General features: G+C 45.3%; 25 non-coding genes across 25 annotated transcripts; 13 read left to right on the forward strand and 12 right to left on the reverse strand.

Annotated features, from left to right (window-relative positions):
- Nucleotides 1-808: 808 nt before the first annotated feature.
- On the reverse strand, nt 809-881 carry TRNAR-ACG (transfer RNA arginine (anticodon ACG)). Its single transcript has one exon. It is a non-coding gene; the product is annotated as a tRNA-Arg (tRNA).
- A 714-nt stretch (nt 882-1,595) lies between these two features.
- LOC147704175 (U6 spliceosomal RNA) lies at nt 1,596-1,702 on the forward strand. Its single transcript, XR_015298819.1, has one exon. It is a non-coding gene; the product is annotated as a U6 spliceosomal RNA (small nuclear RNA).
- A 1,020-nt stretch (nt 1,703-2,722) lies between these two features.
- Nucleotides 2,723-2,795, reverse strand: TRNAR-ACG (transfer RNA arginine (anticodon ACG)). Its single transcript has one exon. It is a non-coding gene; the product is annotated as a tRNA-Arg (tRNA).
- Nucleotides 2,796-3,509: 714 nt separating this feature from the next.
- LOC147704177 (U6 spliceosomal RNA) lies at nt 3,510-3,616 on the forward strand. The gene has a single exon (XR_015298820.1). It is a non-coding gene; the product is annotated as a U6 spliceosomal RNA (small nuclear RNA).
- Nucleotides 3,617-4,626: 1,010 nt separating this feature from the next.
- On the reverse strand, nt 4,627-4,699 carry TRNAR-ACG (transfer RNA arginine (anticodon ACG)). The gene has a single exon. It is a non-coding gene; the product is annotated as a tRNA-Arg (tRNA).
- A 714-nt stretch (nt 4,700-5,413) lies between these two features.
- On the forward strand, nt 5,414-5,520 carry LOC147704179 (U6 spliceosomal RNA). Its single transcript, XR_015298821.1, has one exon. It is a non-coding gene; the product is annotated as a U6 spliceosomal RNA (small nuclear RNA).
- A 1,010-nt stretch (nt 5,521-6,530) lies between these two features.
- TRNAR-ACG (transfer RNA arginine (anticodon ACG)) lies at nt 6,531-6,603 on the reverse strand. Its single transcript has one exon. It is a non-coding gene; the product is annotated as a tRNA-Arg (tRNA).
- Nucleotides 6,604-7,317: 714 nt separating this feature from the next.
- LOC147704181 (U6 spliceosomal RNA) lies at nt 7,318-7,424 on the forward strand. The gene has a single exon (XR_015298822.1). It is a non-coding gene; the product is annotated as a U6 spliceosomal RNA (small nuclear RNA).
- Nucleotides 7,425-8,434: 1,010 nt separating this feature from the next.
- TRNAR-ACG (transfer RNA arginine (anticodon ACG)) lies at nt 8,435-8,507 on the reverse strand. The gene has a single exon. It is a non-coding gene; the product is annotated as a tRNA-Arg (tRNA).
- Nucleotides 8,508-9,221: 714 nt separating this feature from the next.
- On the forward strand, nt 9,222-9,328 carry LOC147704183 (U6 spliceosomal RNA). Its single transcript, XR_015298823.1, has one exon. It is a non-coding gene; the product is annotated as a U6 spliceosomal RNA (small nuclear RNA).
- Nucleotides 9,329-10,338: 1,010 nt separating this feature from the next.
- On the reverse strand, nt 10,339-10,411 carry TRNAR-ACG (transfer RNA arginine (anticodon ACG)). Its single transcript has one exon. It is a non-coding gene; the product is annotated as a tRNA-Arg (tRNA).
- Nucleotides 10,412-11,125: 714 nt separating this feature from the next.
- LOC147704185 (U6 spliceosomal RNA) lies at nt 11,126-11,232 on the forward strand. Its single transcript, XR_015298824.1, has one exon. It is a non-coding gene; the product is annotated as a U6 spliceosomal RNA (small nuclear RNA).
- Nucleotides 11,233-12,242: 1,010 nt separating this feature from the next.
- On the reverse strand, nt 12,243-12,315 carry TRNAR-ACG (transfer RNA arginine (anticodon ACG)). The gene has a single exon. It is a non-coding gene; the product is annotated as a tRNA-Arg (tRNA).
- Nucleotides 12,316-13,029: 714 nt separating this feature from the next.
- On the forward strand, nt 13,030-13,136 carry LOC147704187 (U6 spliceosomal RNA). The gene has a single exon (XR_015298825.1). It is a non-coding gene; the product is annotated as a U6 spliceosomal RNA (small nuclear RNA).
- Nucleotides 13,137-14,156: 1,020 nt separating this feature from the next.
- TRNAR-ACG (transfer RNA arginine (anticodon ACG)) lies at nt 14,157-14,229 on the reverse strand. Its single transcript has one exon. It is a non-coding gene; the product is annotated as a tRNA-Arg (tRNA).
- Nucleotides 14,230-14,943: 714 nt separating this feature from the next.
- LOC147704189 (U6 spliceosomal RNA) lies at nt 14,944-15,050 on the forward strand. The gene has a single exon (XR_015298826.1). It is a non-coding gene; the product is annotated as a U6 spliceosomal RNA (small nuclear RNA).
- Nucleotides 15,051-16,060: 1,010 nt separating this feature from the next.
- TRNAR-ACG (transfer RNA arginine (anticodon ACG)) lies at nt 16,061-16,133 on the reverse strand. The gene has a single exon. It is a non-coding gene; the product is annotated as a tRNA-Arg (tRNA).
- A 713-nt stretch (nt 16,134-16,846) lies between these two features.
- LOC147704191 (U6 spliceosomal RNA) lies at nt 16,847-16,953 on the forward strand. The gene has a single exon (XR_015298827.1). It is a non-coding gene; the product is annotated as a U6 spliceosomal RNA (small nuclear RNA).
- Nucleotides 16,954-17,963: 1,010 nt separating this feature from the next.
- On the reverse strand, nt 17,964-18,036 carry TRNAR-ACG (transfer RNA arginine (anticodon ACG)). The gene has a single exon. It is a non-coding gene; the product is annotated as a tRNA-Arg (tRNA).
- Nucleotides 18,037-18,750: 714 nt separating this feature from the next.
- Nucleotides 18,751-18,857, forward strand: LOC147704193 (U6 spliceosomal RNA). Its single transcript, XR_015298828.1, has one exon. It is a non-coding gene; the product is annotated as a U6 spliceosomal RNA (small nuclear RNA).
- Nucleotides 18,858-19,867: 1,010 nt separating this feature from the next.
- Nucleotides 19,868-19,940, reverse strand: TRNAR-ACG (transfer RNA arginine (anticodon ACG)). The gene has a single exon. It is a non-coding gene; the product is annotated as a tRNA-Arg (tRNA).
- Nucleotides 19,941-20,654: 714 nt separating this feature from the next.
- LOC147704195 (U6 spliceosomal RNA) lies at nt 20,655-20,761 on the forward strand. The gene has a single exon (XR_015298829.1). It is a non-coding gene; the product is annotated as a U6 spliceosomal RNA (small nuclear RNA).
- Nucleotides 20,762-21,781: 1,020 nt separating this feature from the next.
- TRNAR-ACG (transfer RNA arginine (anticodon ACG)) lies at nt 21,782-21,854 on the reverse strand. Its single transcript has one exon. It is a non-coding gene; the product is annotated as a tRNA-Arg (tRNA).
- Nucleotides 21,855-22,568: 714 nt separating this feature from the next.
- Nucleotides 22,569-22,675, forward strand: LOC147704197 (U6 spliceosomal RNA). The gene has a single exon (XR_015298830.1). It is a non-coding gene; the product is annotated as a U6 spliceosomal RNA (small nuclear RNA).
- Nucleotides 22,676-24,472: 1,797 nt separating this feature from the next.
- LOC147704198 (U6 spliceosomal RNA) lies at nt 24,473-24,579 on the forward strand. The gene has a single exon (XR_015298831.1). It is a non-coding gene; the product is annotated as a U6 spliceosomal RNA (small nuclear RNA).
- The last annotated feature ends 60 nt before the right edge of the window (nt 24,580-24,639 follow it).

A 24,639-nucleotide genomic window follows, 5' to 3' on the forward strand; every position in this document is an offset into this window, starting at 1 on the left:
TTCTCTTTTTTAGCCTCACTGTCATTATTCTTCACCACCCCCAAATCTATACTGCTGCAGTGTTGTGTTGATTTGTGGGAATCAGGACAAAGAGAAGGGCAGGGCCTATGCAAATGAAGGCCTCAGGGATGTCTGGGAGTGCCTTTTTAGCAGTATTGTTAAAGTCCACCTTGCAACCGGATTGGTCGGGTAAGCTGAAAAACACCATGCCAGATTGGGCACCAGGTCTCTAGGCGCTTGGAGGACATATTGGGTCTACATCCCTCAGTTTCTGAGGTCCAAGAAATGTTCACCCTCTACCCTAATAGAGAGGTCTTGGCCGATCGTGGCTGAGAGGGGAAGAAGGTAGCAGTGCAAGATGCTTATGGTCCTTCTCTAATAATGGACCAACTTTCTCTCTCTCCTTACCTGTGGTTCTGCCTGGCTACTGGGGCTACCAGTTGTAAGCCTGCAGCCCACAGGGAGTTGGTTTGTTCCTCTCACACATGTAAATGGGTAAGCATTCAAGTGCACACACCTGCCTACGTCCACAGACCCTCGCGCACACACACTTTTGTCAACAAGCTTTTTCGCAATTAAGAGTATCAGGGACCCATGTTGAAATACAAAAGCAGCACACCACGTGACGGCCATCACATAGAGTCCAGCAGCAAATGGGAAACGTTTAACTAGCTGTGGTCCTATTACTTGCGCTCTACCGTGGAACAACTGCTGGATGAGTCCTGCTGGAGAATATTGAACCTACAACAAGTCTGAGGTAAATAAAAATTCCACAGGAATATAATCAAACAGGGACCTACAACCCTTCCGAGCCAGATAGGAGTCGAACCTACAATCTTCTGATCCGTAGTCAGACGCGTTATCCATTGCGCCACTGGCCCTATGTAGACTTACGCATCCTTTTGTCCTTAAGTGGGCTAGAAAGTGTGTGTATGTGTGTGTGAAGGCACAAGGGAACCCATCTGACCTCCTGGAAGTCTGTTCTGTGAGGTTTTCCCAAGTTTTACAAAGGACTTTAGGAGAAGGAAGCACCTAAAAGCTAGGCGAAATGGTCCTAGATCCAAGGAAATCTTTTAGATCAGGCTCAGTTTCTTAAATAGTTTGCATTAACATAATCAGTTCCAGGTCTGTGTGGGGCTGAGCTTGAGAACTCCTTAGTAAGTAGGCGTTTACAACAATAAGGGGTTTAATATTACAACACAGGTGAACATTCAGACACATTATCATAAGCTCACCTTGTCCAGGGACCCAAGCATGCTGCCTTTCCACTCTCAGAGCCCTTCACCTAACCTACTGTGCAGCTGTTTCACCTTTAATATCACTGTTCCACAGGCAGCGTGACGTCACAATGCTCCTTGTCTGTAGCCCGACCCAGGAGCCTTTGCAAACCTGGTATAATCTACATACTTACGGTGTGTTTAGTCTTGGACCACAAATGCAGTGAAGAATAATGGATTGCTACTCTTCATACATTTTTGACCATTGGCTCAGATTTGAATGCGTACTGGGCATCTGAGCATCTCTGCCAGGCCACCCTATGTCTAGAGACTGTAGATTTAGAGAGTTTATAAACATTGTCAGTTCATCAATAAAGTGTGCTCGCTTCGGCAGCACATATACTAAAATTGGAACGATACAGAGAAGATTAGCATGGCCCCTGCGCAAGGATGACACGCAAATTCGTGAAGCGTTCCATATTTTTAACAGCTTTCAGGAGAGAAATCTTTTTTGTTTTCAAGACTAATTGAAAAAATAAAGCAGGTCCCAGTGCTGTCCCCGTAATATGTATTTTTCAATTAGTCTCTCCTCAACATTTTTAATGTATTTGCTTTGCAGTAAAGAAGGTGCGCTCTATGTTCAGCTGCATTTAGCAAGGAAGCCTGCAGGACTTCTGGGACTTTTCTTTCTCTTTTTTAGCCTCACTGTCATTATTCTTCACCACCCCCAAATCTATACTGCTGCAGTGTTGTGTTGATTTGTGGGAATCAGGACAAAGAGAAGGGCAGGGCCTATGCAAATGAAGGCCTCAGGGATGTCTGGGAGTGCCTTTTTAGCAGTATTGTTAAAGTCCACCTTGCAACCGGATTGGTCGGGTAAGCTGAAAAACACCATGCCAGATTGGGCACCAGGTCTCTAGGCGCTTGGAGGACATATTGGGTCTACATCCCTCAGTTTCTGAGGTCCAAGAAATGTTCACCCTCTACCCTAATAGAGAGGCCTTGGCCGATCGTGGCCGATCGTGGCCGAGAGGGGAAGAAGGTAGCAGTGCAAGATGCTTATGGTCCTTCTCTAATAATGGACCAACTTTCTCTCTCTCCTTACCTGTGGTTCTGCCTGGCTACTGGGGCTACCAGTTGTAAGCCTGCAGCCCACAGGGAGTTGGTTTGTTCCTCTCACACATGTAAATGGGTAAGCATTCAAGTGCACACACCTGCCTACGTCCACAGACCCTCGCGCACACACACTTTTGTCAACAAGCTTTTTCGCAATTAAGAGTATCAGGGACCCATGTTGAAATACAAAAGCAGCACACCACGTGACGGCCATCACATAGAGTCCAGCAGCAAATGGGAAACGTTTAACTAGCTGTGGTCCTATTACTTGCGCTCTACCGTGGAACAACTGCTGGATGAATCCTGCTGGAGAATATTGAACCTACAACAAGTCTGAGGTAAATAAAAATTCCACAGGAATATAATCAAACAGGGACCTACAACCCTTCCGAGCCAGATAGGAGTCGAACCTACAATCTTCTGATCCGTAGTCAGACGCGTTATCCATTGCGCCACTGGCCCTATGTAGACTTACGCATCCTTTTGTCCTTAAGTGGGCTAGAAAGTGTGTGTATGTGTGTGTGAAGGCACAAGGAAACCCATCTGACCTCCTGGAAGTCTGTTCTGTGAGGTTTTCCCAAGTTTTACAAAGGACTTTAGGAGAAGGAAGCACCTAAAAGCTAGGCGAAATGGTCCTAGATCCAAGGAAATCTTTTAGATCAGGCTCAGTTTCTTAAATAGTTTGCATTAACATAATCAGTTCCAGGTCTGTGTGGGGCTGAGCTTGAGAACTCCTTAGTAAGTAGGCGTTTACAACAATAAGGGGTTTAATATTACAACACAGGTGAACATTCAGACACATTATCATAAGCTCACCTTGTCCAGGGACCCAAGCATGCTGCCTTTCCACTCTCAGAGCCCTTCACCTAACCTACTGTGCAGCTGTTTCACCTTTAATATCACTGTTCCACAGGCAGCGTGACGTCACAATGCTCCTTGTCTGTAGCCCGACCCAGGAGCCTTTGCAAACCTGGTATAATCTACATACTTACGGTGTGTTTAGTCTTGGACCACAAATGCAGTGAAGAATAATGGATTGCTACTCTTCATCCATTTTTGACCATTGGCTCAGATTTGAATGCGTACTGGCCATCTGAGCATCTCTGCCAGGCCACCCTATGTCTAGAGACTGTAGATTTAGAGAGTTTATAAACATTGTCAGTTCATCAATAAAGTGTGCTCGCTTCGGCAGCACATATACTAAAATTGGAACGATACAGAGAAGATTAGCATGGCCCCTGCGCAAGGATGACACGCAAATTCGTGAAGCGTTCCATATTTTTAACAGCTTTCAGGAGAGAAATCTTTTTTGTTTTCAAGACTAATTGAAAAAATAAAGCAGGTCCCAGTGCTGTCCCCGTAATATGTATTTTTCAATTAGTCTCTCCTCAACATTTTTAATGTATTTGCTTTGCAGTAAAGAAGGTGCGCTCTATGTTCAGCTGCATTTAGCAAGGAAGCCTGCAGGACTTCTGGGACTTTTCTTTCTCTTTTTTAGCCTCACTGTCATTATTCTTCACCACCCCCAAATCTATACTGCTGCAGTGTTGTGTTGATTTGTGGGAAGCAGGACAAAGAGAAGGGCAGGGCCTATGCAAATGAAGGCCTCAGGGATGTCTGGGAGTGCCTTTTTAGCAGTATTGTTAAAGTCCACCTTGCAACCGGATTGGTCGGGTAAGCTGAAAAACACCATGCCAGATTGGGCACCAGGTGTCTAGGCGCTTGGAGGACATATTGGGTCTACATCCCTCAGTTTCTGAGGTCCAAGAAATGTTCACCCTCTACCCTAATAGAGAGGTCTTGGCCGATCGTGGCTGAGAGGGGAAGAAGGTAGCAGTGCAAGATGCTTATGGTCCTTCTCTAATAATGGACCAACTTTCTCTCTCTCCTTACCTGTGGTTCTGCCTGGCTACTGGGGCTACCAGTTGTAAGCCTGCAGCCCACAGGGAGTTGGTTTGTTCCTCTCACACATGTAAATGGGTAAGCATTCAAGTGCACACACCTGCCTACGTCCACAGACCCTCGCGCACACACACTTTTGTCAACAAGCTTTTTCGCAATTAAGAGTATCAGGGACCCATGTTGAAATACAAAAGCAGCACACCACGTGACGGCCATCACATAGAGTCCAGCAGCAAATGGGAAACGTTTAACTAGCTGTGGTCCTATTACTTGCGCTCTACCGTGGAACAACTGCTGGATGAGTCCTGCTGGAGAATATTGAACCTACAACAAGTCTGAGGTAAATAAAAATTCCACAGGAATATAATCAAACAGGGACCTACAACCCTTCCGAGCCAGATAGGAGTCGAACCTACAATCTTCTGATCCGTAGTCAGACGCGTTATCCATTGCGCCACTGGCCCTATGTAGACTTACGCATCCTTTTGTCCTTAAGTGGGCTAGAAAGTGTGTGTATGTGTGTGTGAAGGCACAAGGGAACCCATCTGACCTCCTGGAAGTCTGTTCTGTGAGGTTTTCCCAAGTTTTACAAAGGACTTTAGGAGAAGGAAGCACCTAAAAGCTAGGCGAAATGGTCCTAGATCCAAGGAAATCTTTTAGATCAGGCTCAGTTTCTTAAATAGTTTGCATTAACATAATCAGTTCCAGGTCTGTGTGGGGCTGAGCTTGAGAACTCCTTAGTAAGTAGGCGTTTACAACAATAAGGGGTTTAATATTACAACACAGGTGAACATTCAGACACATTATCATAAGCTCACCTTGTCCAGGGACCCAAGCATGCTGCCTTTCCACTCTCAGAGCCCTTCACCTAACCTACTGTGCAGCTGTTTCACCTTTAATATCACTGTTCCACAGGCAGCGTGACGTCACAATGCTCCTTGTCTGTAGCCCGACCCAGGAGCCTTTGCAAACCTGGTATAATCTACATACTTACGGTGTGTTTAGTCTTGGACCACAAATGCAGTGAAGAATAATGGATTGCTACTCTTCATACATTTTTGACCATTGGCTCAGATTTGAATGCGTACTGGGCATCTGAGCATCTCTGCCAGGCCACCCTATGTCTAGAGACTGTAGATTTAGAGAGTTTATAAACATTGTCAGTTCATCAATAAAGTGTGCTCGCTTCGGCAGCACATATACTAAAATTGGAACGATACAGAGAAGATTAGCATGGCCCCTGCGCAAGGATGACACGCAAATTCGTGAAGCGTTCCATATTTTTAACAGCTTTCAGGAGAGAAATCTTTTTTGTTTTCAAGACTAATTGAAAAAATAAAGCAGGTCCCAGTGCTGTCCCCGTAATATGTATTTTTCAATTAGTCTCTCCTCAACATTTTTAATGTATTTGCTTTGCAGTAAAGAAGGTGCGCTCTATGTTCAGCTGCATTTAGCAAGGAAGCCTGCAGGACTTCTGGGACTTTTCTTTCTCTTTTTTAGCCTCACTGTCATTATTCTTCACCACCCCCAAATCTATACTGCTGCAGTGTTGTGTTGATTTGTGGGAAGCAGGACAAAGAGAAGGGCAGGGCCTATGCAAATGAAGGCCTCAGGGATGTCTGGGAGTGCCTTTTTAGCAGTATTGTTAAAGTCCACCTTGCAACCGGATTGGTCGGGTAAGCTGAAAAACACCATGCCCGATTGGGCACCAGGTGTCTAGGCGCTTGGAGGACATATTGGGTCTACATCCCTCAGTTTCTGAGGTCCAAGAAATGTTCACCCTCTACCCTAATAGAGAGGTCTTGGCCGATCGTGGCTGAGAGGGGAAGAAGGTAGCAGTGCAAGATGCTTATGGTCCTTCTCTAATAATGGACCAACTTTCTCTCTCTCCTTACCTGTGGTTCTGCCTGGCTACTGGGGCTACCAGTTGTAAGCCTGCAGCCCACAGGGAGTTGGTTTGTTCCTCTCACACATGTAAATGGGTAAGCATTCAAGTGCACACACCTGCCTACGTCCACAGACCCTCGCGCACACACACTTTTGTCAACAAGCTTTTTCGCAATTAAGAGTATCAGGGACCCATGTTGAAATACAAAAGCAGCACACCACGTGACGGCCATCACATAGAGTCCAGCAGCAAATGGGAAACGTTTAACTAGCTGTGGTCCTATTACTTGCGCTCTACCGTGGAACAACTGCTGGATGAGTCCTGCTGGAGAATATTGAACCTACAACAAGTCTGAGGTAAATAAAAATTCCACAGGAATATAATCAAACAGGGACCTACAACCCTTCCGAGCCAGATAGGAGTCGAACCTACAATCTTCTGATCCGTAGTCAGACGCGTTATCCATTGCGCCACTGGCCCTATGTAGACTTACGCATCCTTTTGTCCTTAAGTGGGCTAGAAAGTGTGTGTATGTGTGTGTGAAGGCACAAGGGAACCCATCTGACCTCCTGGAAGTCTGTTCTGTGAGGTTTTCCCAAGTTTTACAAAGGACTTTAGGAGAAGGAAGCACCTAAAAGCTAGGCGAAATGGTCCTAGATCCAAGGAAATCTTTTAGATCAGGCTCAGTTTCTTAAATAGTTTGCATTAACATAATCAGTTCCAGGTCTGTGTGGGGCTGAGCTTGAGAACTCCTTAGTAAGTAGGCGTTTACAACAATAAGGGGTTTAATATTACAACACAGGTGAACATTCAGACACATTATCATAAGCTCACCTTGTCCAGGGACCCAAGCATGCTGCCTTTCCACTCTCAGAGCCCTTCACCTAACCTACTGTGCAGCTGTTTCACCTTTAATATCACTGTTCCACAGGCAGCGTGACGTCACAATGCTCCTTGTCTGTAGCCCGACCCAGGAGCCTTTGCAAACCTGGTATAATCTACATACTTACGGTGTGTTTAGTCTTGGACCACAAATGCAGTGAAGAATAATGGATTGCTACTCTTCATACATTTTTGACCATTGGCTCAGATTTGAATGCGTACTGGGCATCTGAGCATCTCTGCCAGGCCACCCTATGTCTAGAGACTGTAGATTTAGAGAGTTTATAAACATTGTCAGTTCATCAATAAAGTGTGCTCGCTTCGGCAGCACATATACTAAAATTGGAACGATACAGAGAAGATTAGCATGGCCCCTGCGCAAGGATGACACGCAAATTCGTGAAGCGTTCCATATTTTTAACAGCTTTCAGGAGAGAAATCTTTTTTGTTTTCAAGACTAATTGAAAAAATAAAGCAGGTCCCAGTGCTGTCCCCGTAATATGTATTTTTCAATTAGTCTCTCCTCAACATTTTTAATGTATTTGCTTTGCAGTAAAGAAGGTGCGCTCTATGTTCAGCTGCATTTAGCAAGGAAGCCTGCAGGACTTCTGGGACTTTTCTTTCTCTTTTTTAGCCTCACTGTCATTATTCTTCACCACCCCCAAATCTATACTGCTGCAGTGTTGTGTTGATTTGTGGGAATCAGGACAAAGAGAAGGGCAGGGCCTATGCAAATGAAGGCCTCAGGGATGTCTGGGAGTGCCTTTTTAGCAGTATTGTTAAAGTCCACCTTGCAACCGGATTGGTCGGGTAAGCTGAAAAACACCATGCCAGATTGGGCACCAGGTCTCTAGGCGCTTGGAGGACATATTGGGTCTACATCCCTCAGTTTCTGAGGTCCAAGAAATGTTCACCCTCTACCCTAATAGAGAGGTCTTGGCCGATCGTGGCTGAGAGGGGAAGAAGGTAGCAGTGCAAGATGCTTATGGTCCTTCTCTAATAATGGACCAACTTTCTCTCTCTCCTTACCTGTGGTTCTGCCTGGCTACTGGGGCTACCAGTTGTAAGCCTGCAGCCCACAGGGAGTTGGTTTGTTCCTCTCACACATGTAAATGGGTAAGCATTCAAGTGCACACACCTGCCTACGTCCACAGACCCTCGCGCACACACACTTTTGTCAACAAGCTTTTTCGCAATTAAGAGTATCAGGGACCCATGTTGAAATACAAAAGCAGCACACCACGTGACGGCCATCACATAGAGTCCAGCAGCAAATGGGAAACGTTTAACTAGCTGTGGTCCTATTACTTGCGCTCTACCGTGGAACAACTGCTGGATGAATCCTGCTGGAGAATATTGAACCTACAACAAGTCTGAGGTAAATAAAAATTCCACAGGAATATAATCAAACAGGGACCTACAACCCTTCCGAGCCAGATAGGAGTCGAACCTACAATCTTCTGATCCGTAGTCAGACGCGTTATCCATTGCGCCACTGGCCCTATGTAGACTTACGCATCCTTTTGTCCTTAAGTGGGCTAGAAAGTGTGTGTATGTGTGTGTGAAGGCACAAGGAAACCCATCTGACCTCCTGGAAGTCTGTTCTGTGAGGTTTTCCCAAGTTTTACAAAGGACTTTAGGAGAAGGAAGCACCTAAAAGCTAGGCGAAATGGTCCTAGATCCAAGGAAATCTTTTAGATCAGGCTCAGTTTCTTAAATAGTTTGCATTAACATAATCAGTTCCAGGTCTGTGTGGGGCTGAGCTTGAGAACTCCTTAGTAAGTAGGCGTTTACAACAATAAGGGGTTTAATATTACAACACAGGTGAACATTCAGACACATTATCATAAGCTCACCTTGTCCAGGGACCCAAGCATGCTGCCTTTCCACTCTCAGAGCCCTTCACCTAACCTACTGTGCAGCTGTTTCACCTTTAATATCACTGTTCCACAGGCAGCGTGACGTCACAATGCTCCTTGTCTGTAGCCCGACCCAGGAGCCTTTGCAAACCTGGTATAATCTACATACTTACGGTGTGTTTAGTCTTGGACCACAAATGCAGTGAAGAATAATGGATTGCTACTCTTCATCCATTTTTGACCATTGGCTCAGATTTGAATGCGTACTGGCCATCTGAGCATCTCTGCCAGGCCACCCTATGTCTAGAGACTGTAGATTTAGAGAGTTTATAAACATTGTCAGTTCATCAATAAAGTGTGCTCGCTTCGGCAGCACATATACTAAAATTGGAACGATACAGAGAAGATTAGCATGGCCCCTGCGCAAGGATGACACGCAAATTCGTGAAGCGTTCCATATTTTTAACAGCTTTCAGGAGAGAAATCTTTTTTGTTTTCAAGACTAATTGAAAAAATAAAGCAGGTCCCAGTGCTGTCCCCGTAATATGTATTTTTCAATTAGTCTCTCCTCAACATTTTTAATGTATTTGCTTTGCAGTAAAGAAGGTGCGCTCTATGTTCAGCTGCATTTAGCAAGGAAGCCTGCAGGACTTCTGGGACTTTTCTTTCTCTTTTTTAGCCTCACTGTCATTATTCTTCACCACCCCCAAATCTATACTGCTGCAGTGTTGTGTTGATTTGTGGGAATCAGGACAAAGAGAAGGGCAGGGCCTATGCAAATGAAGGCCTCAGGGATGTCTGGGAGTGCCTTTTTAGCAGTATTGTTAAAGTCCACCTTGCAACCGGATTGGTCGGGTAAGCTGAAAAACACCATGCCAGATTGGGCACCAGGTCTCTAGGCGCTTGGAGGACATATTGGGTCTACATCCCTCAGTTTCTGAGGTCCAAGAAATGTTCACCCTCTACCCTAATAGAGAGGTCTTGGCCGATCGTGGCTGAGAGGGGAAGAAGGTAGCAGTGCAAGATGCTTATGGTCCTTCTCTAATAATGGACCAACTTTCTCTCTCTCCTTACCTGTGGTTCTGCCTGGCTACTGGGGCTACCAGTTGTAAGCCTGCAGCCCACAGGGAGTTGGTTTGTTCCTCTCACACATGTAAATGGGTAAGCATTCAAGTGCACACACCTGCCTACGTCCACAGACCCTCGCGCACACACACTTTTGTCAACAAGCTTTTTCGCAATTAAGAGTATCAGGGACCCATGTTGAAATACAAAAGCAGCACACCACGTGACGGCCATCACATAGAGTCCAGCAGCAAATGGGAAACGTTTAACTAGCTGTGGTCCTATTACTTGCGCTCTACCGTGGAACAACTGCTGGATGAGTCCTGCTGGAGAATATTGAACCTACAACAAGTCTGAGGTAAATAAAAATTCCACAGGAATATAATCAAACAGGGACCTACAACCCTTCCGAGCCAGATAGGAGTCGAACCTACAATCTTCTGATCCGTAGTCAGACGCGTTATCCATTGCGCCACTGGCCCTATGTAGACTTACGCATCCTTTTGTCCTTAAGTGGGCTAGAAAGTGTGTGTATGTGTGTGTGAAGGCACAAGGGAACCCATCTGACCTCCTGGAAGTCTGTTCTGTGAGGTTTTCCCAAGTTTTACAAAGGACTTTAGGAGAAGGAAGCACCTAAAAGCTAGGCGAAATGGTCCTAGATCCAAGGAAATCTTTTAGATCAGGCTCAGTTTCTTAAATAGTTTGCATTAACATAATCAGTTCCAGGTCTGTGTGGGGCTGAGCTTGAGAACTCCTTAGTAAGTAGGCGTTTACAACAATAAGGGGTTTAATATTACAACACAGGTGAACATTCAGACACATTATCATAAGCTCACCTTGTCCAGGGACCCAAGCATGCTGCCTTTCCACTCTCAGAGCCCTTCACCTAACCTACTGTGCAGCTGTTTCACCTTTAATATCACTGTTCCACAGGCAGCGTGACGTCACAATGCTCCTTGTCTGTAGCCCGACCCAGGAGCCTTTGCAAACCTGGTATAATCTACATACTTACGGTGTGTTTAGTCTTGGACCACAAATGCAGTGAAGAATAATGGATTGCTACTCTTCATCCATTTTTGACCATTGGCTCAGATTTGAATGCGTACTGGCCATCTGAGCATCTCTGCCAGGCCACCCTATGTCTAGAGACTGTAGATTTAGAGAGTTTATAAACATTGTCAGTTCATCAATAAAGTGTGCTCGCTTCGGCAGCACATATACTAAAATTGGAACGATACAGAGAAGATTAGCATGGCCCCTGCGCAAGGATGACACGCAAATTCGTGAAGCGTTCCATATTTTTAACAGCTTTCAGGAGAGAAATCTTTTTTGTTTTCAAGACTAATTGAAAAAATAAAGCAGGTCCCAGTGCTGTCCCCGTAATATGTATTTTTCAATTAGTCTCTCCTCAACATTTTTAATGTATTTGCTTTGCAGTAAAGAAGGTGCGCTCTATGTTCAGCTGCATTTAGCAAGGAAGCCTGCAGGACTTCTGGGACTTTTCTTTCTCTTTTTTAGCCTCACTGTCATTATTCTTCACCACCCCCAAATCTATACTGCTGCAGTGTTGTGTTGATTTGTGGGAATCAGGACAAAGAGAAGGGCAGGGCCTATGCAAATGAAGGCCTCAGGGATGTCTGGGAGTGCCTTTTTAGCAGTATTGTTAAAGTCCACCTTGCAACCGGATTGGTCGGGTAAGCTGAAAAACACCATGCCAGATTGGGCACCAGGTCTCTAGGCGCTTGGAGGACATATTGGGTCTACATCCCTCAGTTTCTGAGGTCCAAGAAATGTTCACCCTCTACCCTAATAGAGAGGTCTTGGCCGATCGTGGCTGAGAGGGGAAGAAGGTAGCAGTGCAAGATGCTTATGGTCCTTCTCTAATAATGGACCAACTTTCTCTCTCTCCTTACCTGTGGTTCTGCCTGGCTACTGGGGCTACCAGTTGTAAGCCTGCAGCCCACAGGGAGTTGGTTTGTTCCTCTCACACATGTAAATGGGTAAGCATTCAAGTGCACACACCTGCCTACGTCCACAGACCCTCGCGCACACACACTTTTGTCAACAAGCTTTTTCGCAATTAAGAGTATCAGGGACCCATGTTGAAATACAAAAGCAGCACACCACGTGACGGCCATCACATAGAGTCCAGCAGCAAATGGGAAACGTTTAACTAGCTGTGGTCCTATTACTTGCGCTCTACCGTGGAACAACTGCTGGATGAGTCCTGCTGGAGAATATTGAACCTACAACAAGTCTGAGGTAAATAAAAATTCCACAGGAATATAATCAAACAGGGACCTACAACCCTTCCGAGCCAGATAGGAGTCGAACCTACAATCTTCTGATCCGTAGTCAGACGCGTTATCCATTGCGCCACTGGCCCTATGTAGACTTACGCATCCTTTTGTCCTTAAGTGGGCTAGAAAGTGTGTGTATGTGTGTGTGAAGGCACAAGGGAACCCATCTGACCTCCTGGAAGTCTGTTCTGTGAGGTTTTCCCAAGTTTTACAAAGGACTTTAGGAGAAGGAAGCACCTAAAAGCTAGGCGAAATGGTCCTAGATCCAAGGAAATCTTTTAGATCAGGCTCAGTTTCTTAAATAGTTTGCATTAACATAATCAGTTCCAGGTCTGTGTGGGGCTGAGCTTGAGAACTCCTTAGTAAGTAGGCGTTTACAACAATAAGGGGTTTAATATTACAACACAGGTGAACATTCAGACACATTATCATAAGCTCACCTTGTCCAGGGACCCAAGCATGCTGCCTTTCCACTCTCAGAGCCCTTCACCTAACCTACTGTGCAGCTGTTTCACCTTTAATATCACTGTTCCACAGGCAGCGTGACGTCACAATGCTCCTTGTCTGTAGCCCGACCCAGGAGCCTTTGCAAACCTGGTATAATCTACATACTTACGGTGTGTTTAGTCTTGGACCACAAATGCAGTGAAGAATAATGGATTGCTACTCTTCATACATTTTTGACCATTGGCTCAGATTTGAATGCGTACTGGGCATCTGAGCATCTCTGCCAGGCCACCCTATGTCTAGAGACTGTAGATTTAGAGAGTTTATAAACATTGTCAGTTCATCAATAAAGTGTGCTCGCTTCGGCAGCACATATACTAAAATTGGAACGATACAGAGAAGATTAGCATGGCCCCTGCGCAAGGATGACACGCAAATTCGTGAAGCGTTCCATATTTTTAACAGCTTTCAGGAGAGAAATCTTTTTTGTTTTCAAGACTAATTGAAAAAATAAAGCAGGTCCCAGTGCTGTCCCCGTAATATGTATTTTTCAATTAGTCTCTCCTCAACATTTTTAATGTATTTGCTTTGCAGTAAAGAAGGTGCGCTCTATGTTCAGCTGCATTTAGCAAGGAAGCCTGCAGGACTTCTGGGACTTTTCTTTCTCTTTTTTAGCCTCACTGTCATTATTCTTCACCACCCCCAAATCTATACTGCTGCAGTGTTGTGTTGATTTGTGGGAATCAGGACAAAGAGAAGGGCAGGGCCTATGCAAATGAAGGCCTCAGGGATGTCTGGGAGTGCCTTTTTAGCAGTATTGTTAAAGTCCACCTTGCAACCGGATTGGTCGGGTAAGCTGAAAAACACCATGCCAGATTGGGCACCAGGTCTCTAGGCGCTTGGAGGACATATTGGGTCTACATCCCTCAGTTTCTGAGGTCCAAGAAATGTTCACCCTCTACCCTAATAGAGAGGCCTTGGCCGATCGTGGCCGATCGTGGCCGAGAGGGGAAGAAGGTAGCAGTGCAAGATGCTTATGGTCCTTCTCTAATAATGGACCAACTTTCTCTCTCTCCTTACCTGTGGTTCTGCCTGGCTACTGGGGCTACCAGTTGTAAGCCTGCAGCCCACAGGGAGTTGGTTTGTTCCTCTCACACATGTAAATGGGTAAGCATTCAAGTGCACACACCTGCCTACGTCCACAGACCCTCGCGCACACACACTTTTGTCAACAAGCTTTTTCGCAATTAAGAGTATCAGGGACCCATGTTGAAATACAAAAGCAGCACACCACGTGACGGCCATCACATAGAGTCCAGCAGCAAATGGGAAACGTTTAACTAGCTGTGGTCCTATTACTTGCGCTCTACCGTGGAACAACTGCTGGATGAATCCTGCTGGAGAATATTGAACCTACAACAAGTCTGAGGTAAATAAAAATTCCACAGGAATATAATCAAACAGGGACCTACAACCCTTCCGAGCCAGATAGGAGTCGAACCTACAATCTTCTGATCCGTAGTCAGACGCGTTATCCATTGCGCCACTGGCCCTATGTAGACTTACGCATCCTTTTGTCCTTAAGTGGGCTAGAAAGTGTGTGTATGTGTGTGTGAAGGCACAAGGAAACCCATCTGACCTCCTGGAAGTCTGTTCTGTGAGGTTTTCCCAAGTTTTACAAAGGACTTTAGGAGAAGGAAGCACCTAAAAGCTAGGCGAAATGGTCCTAGATCCAAGGAAATCTTTTAGATCAGGCTCAGTTTCTTAAATAGTTTGCATTAACATAATCAGTTCCAGGTCTGTGTGGGGCTGAGCTTGAGAACTCCTTAGTAAGTAGGCGTTTACAACAATAAGGGGTTTAATATTACAACACAGGTGAACATTCAGACACATTATCATAAGCTCACCTTGTCCAGGGACCCAAGCATGCTGCCTTTCCACTCTCAGAGCCCTTCACCTAACCTACTGTGCAGCTGTTTCACCTTTAATATCACTGTTCCACAGGCAGCGTGACGTCACAATGCTCCTTGTCTGTAGCCCGACCCAGGAGCCTTTGCAAACCTGGTATAATCTACATACTTACGGTGTGTTTAGTCTTGGACCACAAATGCAGTGAAGAATAATGGATTGCTACTCTTCATCCATTTTTGACCATTGGCTCAGATTTGAATGCGTACTGGCCATCTGAGCATCTCTGCCAGGCCACCCTATGTCTAGAGACTGTAGATTTAGAGAGTTTATAAACATTGTCAGTTCATCAATAAAGTGTGCTCGCTTCGGCAGCACATATACTAAAATTGGAACGATACAGAGAAGATTAGCATGGCCCCTGCGCAAGGATGACACGCAAATTCGTGAAGCGTTCCATATTTTTAACAGCTTTCAGGAGAGAAATCTTTTTTGTTTTCAAGACTAATTGAAAAAATAAAGCAGGTCCCAGTGCTGTCCCCGTAATATGTATTTTTCAATTAGTCTCTCCTCAACATTTTTAATGTATTTGCTTTGCAGTAAAGAAGGTGCGCTCTATGTTCAGCTGCATTTAGCAAGGAAGCCTGCAGGACTTCTGGGACTTTTCTTTCTCTTTTTTAGCCTCACTGTCATTATTCTTCACCACCCCCAAATCTATACTGCTGCAGTGTTGTGTTGATTTGTGGGAAGCAGGACAAAGAGAAGGGCAGGGCCTATGCAAATGAAGGCCTCAGGGATGTCTGGGAGTGCCTTTTTAGCAGTATTGTTAAAGTCCACCTTGCAACCGGATTGGTCGGGTAAGCTGAAAAACACCATGCCAGATTGGGCACCAGGTGTCTAGGCGCTTGGAGGACATATTGGGTCTACATCCCTCAGTTTCTGAGGTCCAAGAAATGTTCACCCTCTACCCTAATAGAGAGGTCTTGGCCGATCGTGGCTGAGAGGGGAAGAAGGTAGCAGTGCAAGATGCTTATGGTCCTTCTCTAATAATGGACCAACTTTCTCTCTCTCCTTACCTGTGGTTCTGCCTGGCTACTGGGGCTACCAGTTGTAAGCCTGCAGCCCACAGGGAGTTGGTTTGTTCCTCTCACACATGTAAATGGGTAAGCATTCAAGTGCACACACCTGCCTACGTCCACAGACCCTCGCGCACACACACTTTTGTCAACAAGCTTTTTCGCAATTAAGAGTATCAGGGACCCATGTTGAAATACAAAAGCAGCACACCACGTGACGGCCATCACATAGAGTCCAGCAGCAAATGGGAAACGTTTAACTAGCTGTGGTCCTATTACTTGCGCTCTACCGTGGAACAACTGCTGGATGAGTCCTGCTGGAGAATATTGAACCTACAACAAGTCTGAGGTAAATAAAAATTCCACAGGAATATAATCAAACAGGGACCTACAACCCTTCCGAGCCAGATAGGAGTCGAACCTACAATCTTCTGATCCGTAGTCAGACGCGTTATCCATTGCGCCACTGGCCCTATGTAGACTTACGCATCCTTTTGTCCTTAAGTGGGCTAGAAAGTGTGTGTATGTGTGTGTGAAGGCACAAGGGAACCCATCTGACCTCCTGGAAGTCTGTTCTGTGAGGTTTTCCCAAGTTTTACAAAGGACTTTAGGAGAAGGAAGCACCTAAAAGCTAGGCGAAATGGTCCTAGATCCAAGGAAATCTTTTAGATCAGGCTCAGTTTCTTAAATAGTTTGCATTAACATAATCAGTTCCAGGTCTGTGTGGGGCTGAGCTTGAGAACTCCTTAGTAAGTAGGCGTTTACAACAATAAGGGGTTTAATATTACAACACAGGTGAACATTCAGACACATTATCATAAGCTCACCTTGTCCAGGGACCCAAGCATGCTGCCTTTCCACTCTCAGAGCCCTTCACCTAACCTACTGTGCAGCTGTTTCACCTTTAATATCACTGTTCCACAGGCAGCGTGACGTCACAAAGTCCTTGTCTGTAGCCCGACCCAGGAGCCTTTGCAAACCTGGTATAATCTACATACTTACGGTGTGTTTAGTCTTGGACCACAAATGCAGTGAAGAATAATGGATTGCTACTCTTCATACATTTTTGACCATTGGCTCAGATTTGAATGCGTACTGGGCATCTGAGCATCTCTGCCAGGCCACCCTATGTCTAGAGACTGTAGATTTAGAGAGTTTATAAACATTGTCAGTTCATCAATAAAGTGTGCTCGCTTCGGCAGCACATATACTAAAATTGGAACGATACAGAGAAGATTAGCATGGCCCCTGCGCAAGGATGACACGCAAATTCGTGAAGCGTTCCATATTTTTAACAGCTTTCAGGAGAGAAATCTTTTTTGTTTTCAAGACTAATTGAAAAAATAAAGCAGGTCCCAGTGCTGTCCCCGTAATATGTATTTTTCAATTAGTCTCTCCTCAACATTTTTAATGTATTTGCTTTGCAGTAAAGAAGGTGCGCTCTATGTTCAGCTGCATTTAGCAAGGAAGCCTGCAGGACTTCTGGGACTTTTCTTTCTCTTTTTTAGCCTCACTGTCATTATTCTTCACCACCCCCAAATCTATACTGCTGCAGTGTTGTGTTGATTTGTGGGAATCAGGACAAAGAGAAGGGCAGGGCCTATGCAAATGAAGGCCTCAGGGATGTCTGGGAGTGCCTTTTTAGCAGTATTGTTAAAGTCCACCTTGCAACCGGATTGGTCGGGTAAGCTGAAAAACACCATGCCAGATTGGGCACCAGGTCTCTAGGCGCTTGGAGGACATATTGGGTCTACATCCCTCAGTTTCTGAGGTCCAAGAAATGTTCACCCTCTACCCTAATAGAGAGGTCTTGGCCGATCGTGGCTGAGAGGGGAAGAAGGTAGCAGTGCAAGATGCTTATGGTCCTTCTCTAATAATGGACCAACTTTCTCTCTCTCCTTACCTGTGGTTCTGCCTGGCTACTGGGGCTACCAGTTGTAAGCCTGCAGCCCACAGGGAGTTGGTTTGTTCCTCTCACACATGTAAATGGGTAAGCATTCAAGTGCGCACACCTGCCTACGTCCACAGACCCTCGCGCACACACACTTTTGTCAACAAGCTTTTTCGCAATTAAGAGTATCAGGGACCCATGTTGAAATACAAAAGCAGCACACCACGTGACGGCCATCACATAGAGTCCAGCAGCAAATGGGAAACGTTTAACTAGCTGTGGTCCTATTACTTGCGCTCTACCGTGGAACAACTGCTGGATGAATCCTGCTGGAGAATATTGAACCTACAACAAGTCTGAGGTAAATAAAAATTCCACAGGAATATAATCAAACAGGGACCTACAACCCTTCCGAGCCAGATAGGAGTCGAACCTACAATCTTCTGATCCGTAGTCAGACGCGTTATCCATTGCGCCACTGGCCCTATGTAGACTTACGCATCCTTTTGTCCTTAAGTGGGCTAGAAAGTGTGTGTATGTGTGTGTGAAGGCACAAGGAAACCCATCTGACCTCCTGGAAGTCTGTTCTGTGAGGTTTTCCCAAGTTTTACAAAGGACTTTAGGAGAAGGAAGCACCTAAAAGCTAGGCGAAATGGTCCTAGATCCAAGGAAATCTTTTAGATCAGGCTCAGTTTCTTAAATAGTTTGCATTAACATAATCAGTTCCAGGTCTGTGTGGGGCTGAGCTTGAGAACTCCTTAGTAAGTAGGCGTTTACAACAATAAGGGGTTTAATATTACAACACAGGTGAACATTCAGACACATTATCATAAGCTCACCTTGTCCAGGGACCCAAGCATGCTGCCTTTCCACTCTCAGAGCCCTTCACCTAACCTACTGTGCAGCTGTTTCACCTTTAATATCACTGTTCCACAGGCAGCGTGACGTCACAATGCTCCTTGTCTGTAGCCCGACCCAGGAGCCTTTGCAAACCTGGTATAATCTACATACTTACGGTGTGTTTAGTCTTGGACCACAAATGCAGTGAAGAATAATGGATTGCTACTCTTCATCCATTTTTGACCATTGGCTCAGATTTGAATGCGTACTGGCCATCTGAGCATCTCTGCCAGGCCACCCTATGTCTAGAGACTGTAGATTTAGAGAGTTTATAAACATTGTCAGTTCATCAATAAAGTGTGCTCGCTTCGGCAGCACATATACTAAAATTGGAACGATACAGAGAAGATTAGCATGGCCCCTGCGCAAGGATGACACGCAAATTCGTGAAGCGTTCCATATTTTTAACAGCTTTCAGGAGAGAAATCTTTTTTGTTTTCAAGACTAATTGAAAAAATAAAGCAGGTCCCAGTGCTGTCCCCGTAATATGTATTTTTCAATTAGTCTCTCCTCAACATTTTTAATGTATTTGCTTTGCAGTAAAGAAGGTGCGCTCTATGTTCAGCTGCATTTAGCAAGGAAGCCTGCAGGACTTCTGGGACTTTTCTTTCTCTTTTTTAGCCTCACTGTCATTATTCTTCACCACCCCCAAATCTATACTGCTGCAGTGTTGTGTTGATTTGTGGGAATCAGGACAAAGAGAAGGGCAGGGCCTATGCAAATGAAGGCCTCAGGGATGTCTGGGAGTGCCTTTTTAGCAGTATTGTTAAAGTCCACCTTGCAACCGGATTGGTCGGGTAAGCTGAAAAACACCATGCCAGATTGGGCACCAGGTCTCTAGGCGCTTGGAGGACATATTGGGTCTACATCCCTCAGTTTCTGAGGTCCAAGAAATGTTCACCCTCTACCCTAATAGAGAGGTCTTGGCCGATCGTGGCTGAGAGGGGAAGAAGGTAGCAGTGCAAGATGCTTATGGTCCTTCTCTAATAATGGACCAACTTTCTCTCTCTCCTTACCTGTGGTTCTGCCTGGCTACTGGGGCTACCAGTTGTAAGCCTGCAGCCCACAGGGAGTTGGTTTGTTCCTCTCACACATGTAAATGGGTAAGCATTCAAGTGCACACACCTGCCTACGTCCACAGACCCTCGCGCACACACACTTTTGTCAACAAGCTTTTTCGCAATTAAGAGTATCAGGGACCCATGTTGAAATACAAAAGCAGCACACCACGTGACGGCCATCACATAGAGTCCAGCAGCAAATGGGAAACGTTTAACTAGCTGTGGTCCTATTACTTGCGCTCTACCGTGGAACAACTGCTGGATGAGTCCTGCTGGAGAATATTGAACCTACAACAAGTCTGAGGTAAATAAAAATTCCACAGGAATATAATCAAACAGGGACCTACAACCCTTCCGAGCCAGATAGGAGTCGAACCTACAATCTTCTGATCCGTAGTCAGACGCGTTATCCATTGCGCCACTGGCCCTATGTAGACTTACGCATCCTTTTGTCCTTAAGTGGGCTAGAAAGTGTGTGTATGTGTGTGTGAAGGCACAAGGGAACCCATCTGACCTCCTGGAAGTCTGTTCTGTGAGGTTTTCCCAAGTTTTACAAAGGACTTTAGGAGAAGGAAGCACCTAAAAGCTAGGCGAAATGGTCCTAGATCCAAGGAAATCTTTTAGATCAGGCTCAGTTTCTTAAATAGTTTGCATTAACATAATCAGTTCCAGGTCTGTGTGGGGCTGAGCTTGAGAACTCCTTAGTAAGTAGGCGTTTACAACAATAAGGGGTTTAATATTACAACACAGGTGAACATTCAGACACATTATCATAAGCTCACCTTGTCCAGGGACCCAAGCATGCTGCCTTTCCACTCTCAGAGCCCTTCACCTAACCTACTGTGCAGCTGTTTCACCTTTAATATCACTGTTCCACAGGCAGCGTGACGTCACAATGCTCCTTGTCTGTAGCCCGACCCAGGAGCCTTTGCAAACCTGGTATAATCTACATACTTACGGTGTGTTTAGTCTTGGACCACAAATGCAGTGAAGAATAATGGATTGCTACTCTTCATACATTTTTGACCATTGGCTCAGATTTGAATGCGTACTGGGCATCTGAGCATCTCTGCCAGGCCACCCTATGTCTAGAGACTGTAGATTTAGAGAGTTTATAAACATTGTCAGTTCATCAATAAAGTGTGCTCGCTTCGGCAGCACATATACTAAAATTGGAACGATACAGAGAAGATTAGCATGGCCCCTGCGCAAGGATGACACGCAAATTCGTGAAGCGTTCCATATTTTTAACAGCTTTCAGGAGAGAAATCTTTTTTGTTTTCAAGACTAATTGAAAAAATAAAGCAGGTCCCAGTGCTGTCCCCGTAATATGTATTTTTCAATTAGTCTCTCCTCAACATTTTTAATGTATTTGCTTTGCAGTAAAGAAGGTGCGCTCTATGTTCAGCTGCATTTAGCAAGGAAGCCTGCAGGACTTCTGGGACTTTTCTTTCTCTTTTTTAGCCTCACTGTCATTATTCTTCACCACCCCCAAATCTATACTGCTGCAGTGTTGTGTTGATTTGTGGGAATCAGGACAAAGAGAAGGGCAGGGCCTATGCAAATGAAGGCCTCAGGGATGTCTGGGAGTGCCTTTTTAGCAGTATTGTTAAAGTCCACCTTGCAACCGGATTGGTCGGGTAAGCTGAAAAACACCATGCCAGATTGGGCACCAGGTCTCTAGGCGCTTGGAGGACATATTGGGTCTACATCCCTCAGTTTCTGAGGTCCAAGAAATGTTCACCCTCTACCCTAATAGAGAGGCCTTGGCCGATCGTGGCCGATCGTGGCCGAGAGGGGAAGAAGGTAGCAGTGCAAGATGCTTATGGTCCTTCTCTAATAATGGACCAACTTTCTCTCTCTCCTTACCTGTGGTTCTGCCTGGCTACTGGGGCTACCAGTTGTAAGCCTGCAGCCCACAGGGAGTTGGTTTGTTCCTCTCACACATGTAAATGGGTAAGCATTCAAGTGCACACACCTGCCTACGTCCACAGACCCTCGCGCACACACACTTTTGTCAACAAGCTTTTTCGCAATTAAGAGTATCAGGGACCCATGTTGAAATACAAAAGCAGCACACCACGTGACGGCCATCACATAGAGTCCAGCAGCAAATGGGAAACGTTTAACTAGCTGTGGTCCTATTACTTGCGCTCTACCGTGGAACAACTGCTGGATGAATCCTGCTGGAGAATATTGAACCTACAACAAGTCTGAGGTAAATAAAAATTCCACAGGAATATAATCAAACAGGGACCTACAACCCTTCCGAGCCAGATAGGAGTCGAACCTACAATCTTCTGATCCGTAGTCAGACGCGTTATCCATTGCGCCACTGGCCCTATGTAGACTTACGCATCCTTTTGTCCTTAAGTGGGCTAGAAAGTGTGTGTATGTGTGTGTGAAGGCACAAGGAAACCCATCTGACCTCCTGGAAGTCTGTTCTGTGAGGTTTTCCCAAGTTTTACAAAGGACTTTAGGAGAAGGAAGCACCTAAAAGCTAGGCGAAATGGTCCTAGATCCAAGGAAATCTTTTAGATCAGGCTCAGTTTCTTAAATAGTTTGCATTAACATAATCAGTTCCAGGTCTGTGTGGGGCTGAGCTTGAGAACTCCTTAGTAAGTAGGCGTTTACAACAATAAGGGGTTTAATATTACAACACAGGTGAACATTCAGACACATTATCATAAGCTCACCTTGTCCAGGGACCCAAGCATGCTGCCTTTCCACTCTCAGAGCCCTTCACCTAACCTACTGTGCAGCTGTTTCACCTTTAATATCACTGTTCCACAGGCAGCGTGACGTCACAATGCTCCTTGTCTGTAGCCCGACCCAGGAGCCTTTGCAAACCTGGTATAATCTACATACTTACGGTGTGTTTAGTCTTGGACCACAAATGCAGTGAAGAATAATGGATTGCTACTCTTCATCCATTTTTGACCATTGGCTCAGATTTGAATGCGTACTGGCCATCTGAGCATCTCTGCCAGGCCACCCTATGTCTAGAGACTGTAGATTTAGAGAGTTTATAAACATTGTCAGTTCATCAATAAAGTGTGCTCGCTTCGGCAGCACATATACTAAAATTGGAACGATACAGAGAAGATTAGCATGGCCCCTGCGCAAGGATGACACGCAAATTCGTGAAGCGTTCCATATTTTTAACAGCTTTCAGGAGAGAAATCTTTTTTGTTTTCAAGACTAATTGAAAAAATAAAGCAGGTCCCAGTGCTGTCCCCGTAATATGTATTTTTCAATTAGTCTCTCCTCAACATTTTTAATGTATTTGCTTTGCAGTAAAGAAGGTGCGCTCTATGTTCAGCTGCATTTAGCAAGGAAGCCTGCAGGACTTCTGGGACTTTTCTTTCTCTTTTTTAGCCTCACTGTCATTATTCTTCACCACCCCCAAATCTATACTGCTGCAGTGTTGTGTTGATTTGTGGGAAGCAGGACAAAGAGAAGGGCAGGGCCTATGCAAATGAAGGCCTCAGGGATGTCTGGGAGTGCCTTTTTAGCAGTATTGTTAAAGTCCACCTTGCAACCGGATTGGTCGGGTAAGCTGAAAAACACCATGCCAGATTGGGCACCAGGTGTCTAGGCGCTTGGAGGACATATTGGGTCTACATCCCTCAGTTTCTGAGGTCCAAGAAATGTTCACCCTCTACCCTAATAGAGAGGTCTTGGCCGATCGTGGCTGAGAGGGGAAGAAGGTAGCAGTGCAAGATGCTTATGGTCCTTCTCTAATAATGGACCAACTTTCTCTCTCTCCTTACCTGTGGTTCTGCCTGGCTACTGGGGCTACCAGTTGTAAGCCTGCAGCCCACAGGGAGTTGGTTTGTTCCTCTCACACATGTAAATGGGTAAGCATTCAAGTGCACACACCTGCCTACGTCCACAGACCCTCGCGCACACACACTTTTGTCAACAAGCTTTTTCGCAATTAAGAGTATCAGGGACCCATGTTGAAATACAAAAGCAGCACACCACGTGACGGCCATCACATAGAGTCCAGCAGCAAATGGGAAACGTTTAACTAGCTGTGGTCCTATTACTTGCGCTCTACCGTGGAACAACTGCTGGATGAGTCCTGCTGGAGAATATTGAACCTACAACAAGTCTGAGGTAAATAAAAATTCCACAGGAATATAATCAAACAGGGACCTACAAAACCCTTCGAGCCAGATAGGAGTCCGAACCTACAATCTTCTGATCCGTAGTCAGACGCGTTATCCATTGCGCCACTGGCCCTATGTAGACTTACGCATCTTTTGTCCTTAGTGGGCTAGAAAGTGTGTGTATGTGTGTGTGAAGGCACAAGGGAACCCATCTGACCTCCTGGAAGTCTGTTCTGTGAGGTTTTCCCAAGTTTTACAAAGGACTTTAGGAGAAGGAAGCACATAAAAGCTAGGCGAAATGGTCCTAGATCCAAGGAAATCTTTTAGATCAGGCTCAGTTTCTTAAATAGTTTGCATTAACATAATCAGTTCCAGGTCTGTGTGGGGCTGAGCTTGAGAACTCCTTAGTAAGTAGGCGTTTACAACAATAAGGGGTTTAATATTACAACACAGGTGAACATTCAGACACATTATCATAAGCTCACCTTGTCCAGGGACCCAAGCATGCTGCCTTTCCACTCTCAGAGCCCTTCACCTAACCTACTGTGCAGCTGTTTCACCTTTAATATCACTGTTCCACAGGCAGCGTGACGTCACAATGCTCCTTGTCTGTAGCCCGACCCAGGAGCCTTTGCAAACCTGGTATAATCTACATACTTACGGTGTGTTTAGTCTTGGACCACAAATGCAGTGAAGAATAATGGATTGCTACTCTTCATACATTTTTGACCATTGGCTCAGATTTGAATGCGTACTGGGCATCTGAGCATCTCTGCCAGGCCACCCTATGTCTAGAGACTGTAGATTTAGAGAGTTTATAAACATTGTCAGTTCATCAATAAAGTGTGCTCGCTTCGGCAGCACATATACTAAAATTGGAACGATACAGAGAAGATTAGCATGGCCCCTGCGCAAGGATGACACGCAAATTCGTGAAGCGTTCCATATTTTTAACAGCTTTCAGGAGAGAAATCTTTTTTGTTTTCAAGACTAATTGAAAAAATAAAGCAGG

The sequence above is a fragment of the Lissotriton vulgaris genome, chromosome 7, assembly GCF_964263255.1.
Source record: "Lissotriton vulgaris chromosome 7, aLisVul1.2, whole genome shotgun sequence".
Taxonomy (NCBI): Eukaryota; Metazoa; Chordata; class Amphibia; order Caudata; family Salamandridae; genus Lissotriton; species Lissotriton vulgaris.